Here is an 11193-nt window from a genome sequence, read left to right as displayed (position 1 = left end):
AAGTCCCGCAAGGGAAGGAAAAACTCTAAGAGGAATGAGGTAATGCCGCTCGAGCCTACATCAAGCGAGGCCCTAACATCCTACTCATCCTCGGCCACAGAGGTGAGTAACGACGAGCGAGGTGAGCAACCCGCAGATGTCACGCCCGGTATGGAGTGGATTGCAAGGGTGGATGCTGCCCGGCAGGTCGTAGAGATATTGGCCAAGTGCTTGAATAAGTTCGATGGCAAGTTGAAGACTCTAAAGGACTTCACCCTTGAGGAGAATAACAACATCCGGAAGGAGTTGGATGCGCGTAAGGCTGTCGAGTATGAGATGAAGGAGACGATCACTTTCTTGGAGTGTCATCTCATGGATGCACTAAGCACAATAGATACTATGAAGGCCGAGATGGAAGCGCTCAAGGGAGATGTGTGACGTCCGGTGTGGACATGAAGGCCAAGATTGAGGCTCCTAAGCAATCTATGTTCAAAGGCGCCCGTGATGCGCAAGAGGTAGAAAGGTTTCTTTGGCACTTGGGGAATTATTTCAAGTGCAACAAAGTGAAGAGTGATGAGACGAGGATCAACACATCTGTGCTATACCTTTCGAAGATGGCCATATTATGGTGGAAGCGAAAGGATTCAGAGATAGGGAAGGGGCTATGCACTATCACTACTTAGGATCAGTTTCGAGCCGAGTTCAAGAAAGCTTTGTTACCCAACAACGTCATCTATGAGGCGAAGCACAAGTTCAGGGAGCTGAAGTAGACAAGTAGCATAATGGCCAACGAGAAAGAGGTCATGATTCCAGTCGTGGTTGTGGTTATGGTCGAAGAAAAAATTATAATCATGATGCTCGGCTGGCACCAAAAAATGATCAGCAGTATAAAAAGAAGAGTGAAAAGCCAGAAGCTTTACCAAAGAAAAATTCAGAAAATATATGTTATAGATGTGGAGGTATGTGGCACTGATCACGGACTTGCCGGTCATCAAAATGTCTAGTTCAGCTATATCAGGCATCCTTGAACAGGGCAGAAAATAATTCAGAGACAAATTTTATCTCTGAAGATAATATTGTACCTATGCATCTGGATATAGCTGATTTTTTTAATTTCCCTGAAGGAAATATGAATATCGATAACCTTGATAATATTTAAATAATTTTTTTTTGTATGTACTAAATAATATGTTTGTATTTTTCTAATTAATGTAAATAAATAAAATTTGTGTAATAAACCATGTTTTAATTATAATATTTACTTTATTTTTTTTGAAAAAAAATATGGATATACCTCAAATTTTGTTTGGATCAATGATCAATCACGAAGATATTTGTGTAATTGATAGTGGAACAACTCATGCCATTTTTAAAGACGAGAAATATTTTTCTAACTTGCTTAGAAGAAAAGCAAATGTTACTACAATTTCTGGTAATTCGAAAATGATTGAAAGCTCCGGAAGAGCTAACTATATTTTTGTCTAAGGGGACAAAGATTGTTATAGATGATGCACTATTCTCTTCTAAATCCCCAAGAAACTTGTTAAGTTTTAAAGATATCCGCAGAAATAGATATCATGTTGAGACACTAAATGAAATGAATACTGAATATATTGGTATAACTAAGAGTGTCTCAGGCCAGAAATATATTTTGGAAAAATTATCAACTTTGTCGTCTGGTCTATATTATGCAAAAATTTATGCAATTGAAGAACATATGATCGTAAACCAGAAGTTTACTGATCTAAATACATTTGTGCTATGACATGATCGAATAGGTCATCCTGGATCAATAATGATGAGACGAATCTTTGAAAATTCAACTGGACATCCGTTAAAAATCCAGAAGATTCTTACGAATGATGAATTTTCATGTGCTGCTTGTTATCAAGGCAAATTAATTGCCATACCATCGATCCTGAAGATTGGCATCGAATCTCCTACTGCTTTTTAAAGCGTTTACATGAAGATATATGTGGACCTATTCATCCACTTAGTGGATTGTTTAGATATTTTATGGTCCTAATAGATGCATCATCTAGATAGACTTATGTGTGCCTCTTATCATCTAGCAATTGTTAGCACAAATAATAAGATTAAGGGCGCAATTCTCAAATTATCCAGTTAAGGCTATTCACGTTGATAATGCTGGAGAATTTAGATCCCAAGCTTTTGATGATTATTGCTTATCAATTGGAATAAAAATTGAACATCTTGTTGCTCATGTTTATACTCAAAATGTCCTTGCAGCTTCTTGTTTGATTTTTTGTGCAGAAACTTTAATGCTTTGTAGCACTGGTTAATGGTCCTTGTTTGGTTGGTTGTTTTTTGTTTCTTGTTTAAGTGTTTCTGTGCAGACTGCAGCTAATGCAAAGGTGCAAAAACACTCACCAAGGACATCACACAACAACACCAACAATTATCATGAACCTGCAACAACCAAAATGAAGTTGCAACCTGGAGGAGGTAGTTTGCTGGGAGGAAACAACCAACACATTTCCTTCAAGGAACAGCACAATTCAGAGATGCAACACCACCAAAGTTACTGCATTGTGGAGCTACTACATCCAGAAACAACAATAACAAGAGATAATACATCAACAACAATCCACAACTATCACATTTGGCTCAATCCATTGAAGATGCAAAACCCCACCTGGTTACTTGAGTTTGTTTGCTCTCCTGTTTCAGTTTCTCAACTGAAACACCATACTACCAGCAAGCTACAACAACCAACAACTCCAGATTGCAACAATGAAGACATCCAATGTGCACTCACTATACCTAGGCAACAACAAGATGGACCATTCCTATGTTCATCTGCAGGTTGCTGGAGGTGCATTAAGGAATTAAACCAGCAATTGGTTATGGAATTACAGAACATACAGAAGACAATCACAAGAACTTCAGGGCTATATATGGATTTACAGAAGCTACACCAAAGAAGTTCCAGATTCTAACAATACTCAGGAATCAGGAACTATTAACAACATCAACAAGATAAACAAAGCAGTCCCAACACCCTGTTCAGATGACATTACTACAGCTACACTCTTGGACTCTTGTTTGTGTGTTTGTTTTATTTTATTTGTATAGTTCCATATGCAAATTGGAGGAGGTAGATAGGACAAGGAACAACACACAACAACAACAACAACTTCCAGCACTCTACACAACAACCAACAACAATCACTCAACAACTATCAAATTTGGAAGTCCCTCCTAGTTACCTGATCTGGTTTGATTTTTGGTTGATTGTTTCTCTATAGAATGTATACAGAACTGGATCTCTCAGCAACAACAAGCAAATCACAACACCTTTGGAATTAAGAAGTTCAAAAAAAGGCTTCTTGCTCGACTCTTGGTGCAACTGGGATGCACATCACTCACAACAACTCTTGGGCCTTCTCTTGAATACAGGTTGATGGACCATCTACCAACAACAAGAATCCAGACCAACAACACAACATCCAATACTTGGAGCCACACACAATAACCATCAAAAATAAAATTAGTTTTCCCTTTTTGTTCACTGTTCTGTATCTTTTGGTACAGGTGTCCTGTTACCTTGAGCCTTGTATTAGATTTACAGCTGATCTTGGATTTCTTGAACCAATACCAGCAGATCCCAAGAAGTTGCAACTCGAACGGATACTTCAAAACGTTAGTCGAGCGACCCTAAAAAGTTAGCCGACTTAAGTTTCATCAATGAGGTATACTTTCTACATATCCAAATCAGTAGCACCATGCACTACCTTTGCATAATGATCACACGACTTATGGACAAACTCAGTATGAAAAGATTAAGAAGGACAAAGATGACATGAACGATCTCGATCCATGCAAATAGGAAGTTTCATATACCTGTTCTTCTTCAGTTTAGCTATCTGAATGTAGCTTAGTTGAATAGGACTAGTGTAGGTTTCTTCCTCGTATTTACATGAAAGGGGAGGGTTTTCCTCATTTATATTTTTTCTTAATCGCATTGTATCGAGAGGAGTCCTCTCTTAAGTTATCATCCATCTTAGGTTCGGAGGTAAGGTTTCATGTCCCCCTCCCTGTAGTTGTACTATTACTTTTATATATAATAATGAAAATTTTAATTAAAAAAATGTCCTTGCAGAGTCATTTATTAAGCCCCTACAATTGATAGCCAGATCTCTACTAATAAAAATAAAATTGCCAATTACTGTTTGGGGTCATGTTATCTTACATGTAGCAACACTTGTACGTCTCAGACCGACACATTAGAATAAATACTCTCCGTCACAATTAGTATTTGGTCATGAACCAAATATAGCCCATCTACGAATTTTTAGTTGTGCGGTATACGTGCTTGTCGCACCACCACAAAGTACAAAAATGAGCCATCAACGAAGGTTGGGCATCTATGTTGGGTTTGACTCACCCTTTATAATTCGATACCTTGAACTGCTGGTTGGAGACTTATTCACTGCTTGATTTGCAGATTGTAGGTTTGATGAAACAACTTTCCCGCTAATGGGGGGAGAGAAAAAGGAACCCAAAAGAGAAATTAAGTGGAAAGTTTCATCACTATCTCATTTTGATCCACGTACCCGCATATGTGAGCAGGAGGTCTAGAAGATCATCCACTTACAGAAAATAGCAAATCAAATGCGAGATGCATTTATTGATTTGAAACGGATAACTAAGTCACATATCTCTGCAGTGAATGTGCCTATCCGAAATTGATATCCCAAAAGGAACATCTACTAGTATCATAACTTCTGAATCCTAAACACGCCTGAAGCGTGGTAGATCACTAGGTTCAAAGGATAAAAATCCTCGAAAGAGAAGCGTGAGGAATAATAAAGATGATACTACACAAGAACCTCCTGAAGAAGGTCAAGATTTAAGTAATCTTAATATTTCTGAAGAAATCAGTGAACTTGAGACTCAAGTTAATGAAGAACTTTAAACAAGTTCTACCGGTGATGAGATAAATTTAGATCGATCAAAAATTATGGTGGATAATACTTTTGCATATAATATTGCAATTAACCTCATACAAGATAGTGAAAGTAATAAGCCTAATTCTGTCGAAGAATGTCAACGTAGATATGATTGGTTAGAATGGCAAAAGGCAATTCAATTAGAATTAGATTCATTTGCTAAACGTGAGGTTTTGGACCTATAATCCAAACCCCTGAAGGTTTAAAACCAGTTGGCTATAAATGGGTTTTTGTGCGAAAACGAAATGAGAGAAATGAAATTGTAAAATACAAGGCACGCCTTGTTGCACAAGGATTCTCTCAAAGACCCGAGGTCAACTATGAAGAAACATATTCACCTGTTATGGATGAAATAACTTTTCGATATCTCATTAGTTTAGCTGTACATAAAAATCTTGAAATACATCAAATGGATGTAGTTACAACTTATCTTTATGGTTTATTTGATAATGAAATTTACATCAAAATCACAAAAATGATTAAAATTGCCTGAACTATGTACTAAGTCTCGGGAGATGTACTCAATGAAACTACAAAGATCATTATATGGTCTGAAACAATCAGGGTATATGTAGTATAATCGCCTTAGTGAGTACTTGATAAATGAAGGTTATATAAATAATGTCATTTGTCCATGTGTTTTTTTATTAAGAAAACGGAATCAAAGTTTGTTATACTCGCCGTTTATGTTGAAAACATAAATCTCATTGGAACTCTGAAAAGGTTCAAAAGGCGATTGAATATCTAAAGAAAGAACTTGAGATGAAAGACATTGGAAAGACAAAACTTTGTCTAGGTCTGCAAATTGAACATTTAGCAGACGAGGTCTTTGTCCACCAATCTTCCTACACTGAGAAAATCTTAAAACGATTTTACATGGACAAAGCACATTCATTAAGTACTTTAGTGGTTGTTCGATCACTTGAAGTGGAAAAAGATTCATTTCGACCTCCAGAGGAGCATGGAGAACTTCTTAGTACTGAAGTATCATATCTCAGTGCTATTGGTGCACTTATGTACCTTGCTAACGTAACCAGACCTGATATAACATTTTCTGTGTATAGTTCATCCCCAACGAGAAGGCATTGAAACGGTATCATGACTATTTACAAAGCAGTCTATTGTTACTAATTCTTCAAATCATGCTGAAATAATAGCAATTCATGAAGCAAGTAGAGAATGTGTGTGTTTGAGATCGATGACACAGTTCATGAAAGAAAGATGTGGCCTGAAAAATGATGTCAAAATACCCACAGTTATATTCGAAGACAATGCTGCGTGTATAGCTCAATTGAAAGGTGGCTTCATAAAAGGAGACATAACAAAACATATTTCACCAAAATTATTCTTCACACATGATCTTCAAAAGAATGGTGATATTGATGTACAACAAGTTCGTTCAAGTGATTATCTTGAAGATTTATTCACAAAAGCATTACCAACATCAACTTTTGAGAAACTAAGATATAAGATTGGAATGCGTTGTCTCCAAAATATCAAATGTAGTTTTTATTAGGGGGAGTAAAATACGCGTTGTACTCTTTTTTTCTTAATCATGGTTTTGTCCCACTGAATTTTCCTGGTATAGTTTTTAATGAGGCAGTACTCAAGGCGTATTATCAGATGTGTGTACTATTTTTCCTTCACTAGGCTTTTTTCTCACTAGGTTTTTCCTAGTAAGATTTTAACGAATCACAACATTTATGGGTGTTCATGATATTTGTTCTTTCACTAAATTTTTTTTTCGTACATGAACATCCAAGGGGGAGTATTAAAAAGTAATTATGGATGTCATTTTTCTATGTGGGGCCCACCCAACTTGCCCAACTATTAGCAAATTTCAATTTGCTTTCTACCTTCTATATTGCTATAAATAACCGTGTTAGCACAATAATATGGATATACTGATACAAACTCTCTCTGATCTCTCTCTTCCTCTTATTTTATTTTTCTCCTTATGTGAAATTAGTTTATTTTATAACATAATTTAATTTGTGCACTGATTAGAGTGAGCACCGATAAAGTTTATGAAATTAAATTTATTATTTTACATCTACCTACAATATGTCCTCTTTTATTTAGTCATTGTATCACGTCATTCACAAGTATATATATATATATATATATATATATATATATATATATATATATATATATATTTACAAGACTTTTGAGTTGTGGAATTATTCAACAGGTAGTTAGAGGTTTGACCAATTGATTAACAACTTTGAACAATTTCATATTTTTATATTTTTTTTATCTATTAGGAGAAGAGATAATAGAAACAAAAATTCAATAGAAAAAAATTAAAAGATTGGAAATGGAAGTCTCTTTCAAATTTATTTTTCTAGAATTTATCCTTCGTTACATTGTTGAAACAAAATAAAAATAAAGTTGAAAATTTAATCGTAGGGATCAAAAATAAATGGACACGTAGAAGAAAACTTGGGTCTCTTTACATTTGTATATGGTTAAAATTTGACACGTATGATCATTATTTACTTCAGGTATTTTTTATATTTTGATAAATAATTAGTTTAGTTTAGTACTATACAGCGAAGTCTAGAAGCACACACCATTTCGTTGACGTCCCCACGCGGAGGGCATTTATATAATCTCATTTTAATTTATTTTTGATTAACGCAAAGAAGTGGCATATATAATGTATATAATATAAAAATGATGTAAAAAGTACTATAAATCACAGTAATTAATAATTTAAAATATTTGAAAAACATATAAAAATTTGATTGACTTTAAAAATTTACCCTATGTCATGTAAATTAAGACATAGAAAGTAATATATATTATTTGAAAATTATATAAAAAATAATTACAAATCACAATAATTAATGACTTAAAATATTTAAAAATTATAATTTTTTTGAATGATTCTTTAAATTTTAATTATATCACATAAATTGAATCGAAGAGAATAAGATGTATTGAGCTCGTGGTTACGCGAAATTCTCATGTCTGGTGATCTAATAAGTGAGTTTAATTTTCCTTCCCATTTTTCTTTTCACTACCACAATTTAAAAAATAAATAAAAAAGATACAAGACTTTGATAAAGATCCAAAGTGAAAAAGTCATATCAACTAAATATGTTCAACCTTCTTTAAATGTTTATACTAATATTATATGTGCATTAATTTTTGCAGCAATTTGGTAAAATCTTACTCAAATTCACTTGTGGAATTGGATGAAATGTTGAAAAGGATGATTTTGGAGAATTTGAGATTAAAACATCACATTAATGAATTATTGGATCCCAATTTTATCCTATTTAGATTTACACATTACGAGGGATCATCAAATATTAGTGGAAATGAATATAATAAATCTACTGGATTGGGTTGTCACATAGATGGTAACTTCTTGACTTTTATATCACAAAACTAATTCAGTGGATTACAAATCAACAAAAATGGAGAGTGGATTGATGTCAACATTTCACCAAATTCATATGTTGAAAAGGGAAGCAAGAATAAGTAAATCTTGATATTTGTTTGAATATGTGTGTTGCCTGGATTCTTCAAAAATGATATTGTTTCACCCTATTAGATCCATAAATGCATAGCTTTTAAAGAATTCGATATTGTCACGACCTAGCCCCGTGACTAGTGTCCAAATTGGACCCTCGTATACACACATATTTTCTATAGTCAATCGGCAATTAAGCATGATAAAGGATTTATATGGGTAGCACGTTGTCTCAAACTGTTACTTATATATATACTAAAATCACCTATTTCTTGGGGAGTCTTAATTGTCAAAAATAAGATAACATAATATGTAAGCCGACAAGGCTTCCATTCTGAATGTAAACGTCCAAAAACATAAGTCATACTAGTACACCGGACAACATCTATATACAACCCACTCATATGTCTACAGACCTCTAAGAGAATTAACAATAGCATATGACGGGACAGGGCCCCGTCGTACCCCTAAATACACAAATATATACATTATAAGGATTAGTACCCAAAGTTTGGGCTCCGAGACAATGGAGCACTTCAAACTCGTTGAGTAGAATCCTAAGTTGGCGGCTCTCCAAAATGAGTATTTGTACCTGCAGGCATGAAATGCAGCCCCCCGAACAAAAGGGGGTCAGTACGAACTATGTACTGAGTATATAAAGCATAAAATACCGTAAAGGAGATCACATCTGAAATAAAGATTCAGGAGTCAAGTATCATAATCAATAAATCACTGTACCTGTGTCTTATAAAATGAAGACATGCATATCATCATATATCGTACCTAGTCCGTTATGGGACTCGGTGTCACAATTATATCAATATATCGTCATATGTATATATATACCATACCCGGCCCTCTAGCAAGGGACTCGGTGAATAGAGTAGTGTACACTGATACCGTACCCGGCCCATTATGGGACTCGGTGCCATAATCATATCGTCATATCATCATAATATCATATTATCATATCACGTACCCGACCCTCTAGGAAGGGACTCGGTGAATAATGTAGTGGAATCCATACATGATAACATACCCGGCCTATCGTAGGACTCGGTGAATAATACCATAACAATATGCACGAATAAGGTATCATTAGCAACCTTGCGAAATTTGATCATTATCGGAGACTTAATAGAATAAGCAAAATAGTCCATCATTTGAAAACCAAGACAATAGTCATTATGAATCACATCAATTATGGATTATACTAAAATATGAATTATACCACAACATGAGTTATACCAACTAGGATGGCTGGAATCATACACATGAGTCAAGACATAACAATATAAATTTTGAAAATCAAGAACGGTAGCCATCCGAGTATATCTACGAATACGAGTTTCTTTGGAATTTAAGCATACGTCATTCGTTCGTTTCATATGGATCATGCCAAAAGAAGAAGATGTTAACTTTACATACCTTTAGCGTTTATACGTATATGTTGTCCAATATTGTCTCAACCTATATTAAAACGTTAAGCACTATGATTAAGCTATGGACAAGAATAAAACGTAGTCTATCGTTAGTAGGTTATTTCTAACAAAAATTGGACAGCACCTCCCCTATACCGCTCACTTTTCCCACTTTCAAACCAGCCATATAATCATCAACCAACATCAACAATCCAAAATATTGACACAAAATAAGATTTATTATTCATGTTACCAAAGCAGTAAATTCGGAAAGTCAAGTACCTCACGTTGTATCTAAATTTTGAAAATGAAAACGGCAAAACTGGACTTTATAACCTTCATGAAACATTTATATCTCTGTCTTAAGTTTCCAATGCAAAAGAAATCAACTCAAAATTCATTTTCTACAAAGAGATATCATCAAAATACGAACAGCTATACATGAAGGAATTTTCAATCCAGAATCTGGACAGAATTTGTCTTATGATTCATGCTCAGTTTTCGACATAATAACAGCAGATATAGACTAAGACATAAACATAAGAGTTGTAGGTACGTGTATTAGCTTTCCAAAACATGTTTAATATCTAAAATCGAAGGTCTACACAATGAGATATTCCAGAATTACTACCAGCTACTCAATTCCAAAAACGGGTTTGAACATTCACAATCTTCATACACCTTTTTCCTCCAAATTCAAGAACAACAACTCATCAACAACATCAAAACAATATCAACCATTATTATACATCATCACTAAGATAATTCCATCTATTTAATCTACCTAAAACAACCCTTTAACCCATAACTCTCAACAAATCACCAAACTAGTTTATAACACTATTTTCTCCGTTCTAATCCGTTAAAACTCTAACTAAACTTGTTAACAATGAAAAGGAGACTTTAATATTACCTTAAATTTGCAGCACCACATAAAATCTTCTCCTTATTGGCTGATTTCTAGCTCAAATTGAAGCCAATGCGACGTACAACAATTTTCTCTTCATGAGCTTCGGATTTCGGGACTTGAATTTTGGTCGAATTTGGGATTTCTCTCAAGAACTCCCTTTCTCTCTCTCTCTGGAAATTTCCAGAATTATGTTGGTCTAAAGTTTGAAGGAATAGTTACAAAAAAACAGATCTAATTTCGTAGGTATTGGGCCTGACCCGAATTAGAATTGGGTTGGGCCGAATTCACTATTTAGTTTGGCCTGTCAGACTTAAAACGTCTATATCTTATTACTCCGATATCACATTTCGTCCCACAACCTATGGTTGGAAAGATATTTCAATTATCTACAACTTTCATGTTGAGAGTTTTCCCAAATTCTCAAAT

The 11193-nt window shown here is 34.6% G+C and overlaps 1 long non-coding RNA gene across 1 annotated transcript; it reads right to left on the bottom strand.

Moving 5' to 3' along the window:
* Positions 1-8620: 8620 nt before the first annotated feature.
* LOC129884621 (uncharacterized) lies at positions 8621-10952 on the bottom strand. The gene is made up of 3 exons (XR_008765971.1): positions 10771-10952; positions 9865-9906; positions 8621-9028 (listed from the first exon to the last, which is right to left on the bottom strand). It is a non-coding gene; the product is annotated as an uncharacterized LOC129884621 (long non-coding RNA).
* Between the last annotated feature and the right edge of the window lie 241 nt (positions 10953-11193).

Source organism: Solanum dulcamara, chromosome 4 (assembly GCF_947179165.1).
Source record: "Solanum dulcamara chromosome 4, daSolDulc1.2, whole genome shotgun sequence".
NCBI lineage: Eukaryota > Viridiplantae > Streptophyta > Magnoliopsida > Solanales > Solanaceae > Solanum > Solanum dulcamara.
Note: the sequence above shows the minus strand (reverse complement) of the source record. Positions and strands in the feature narration are given on the sequence as shown.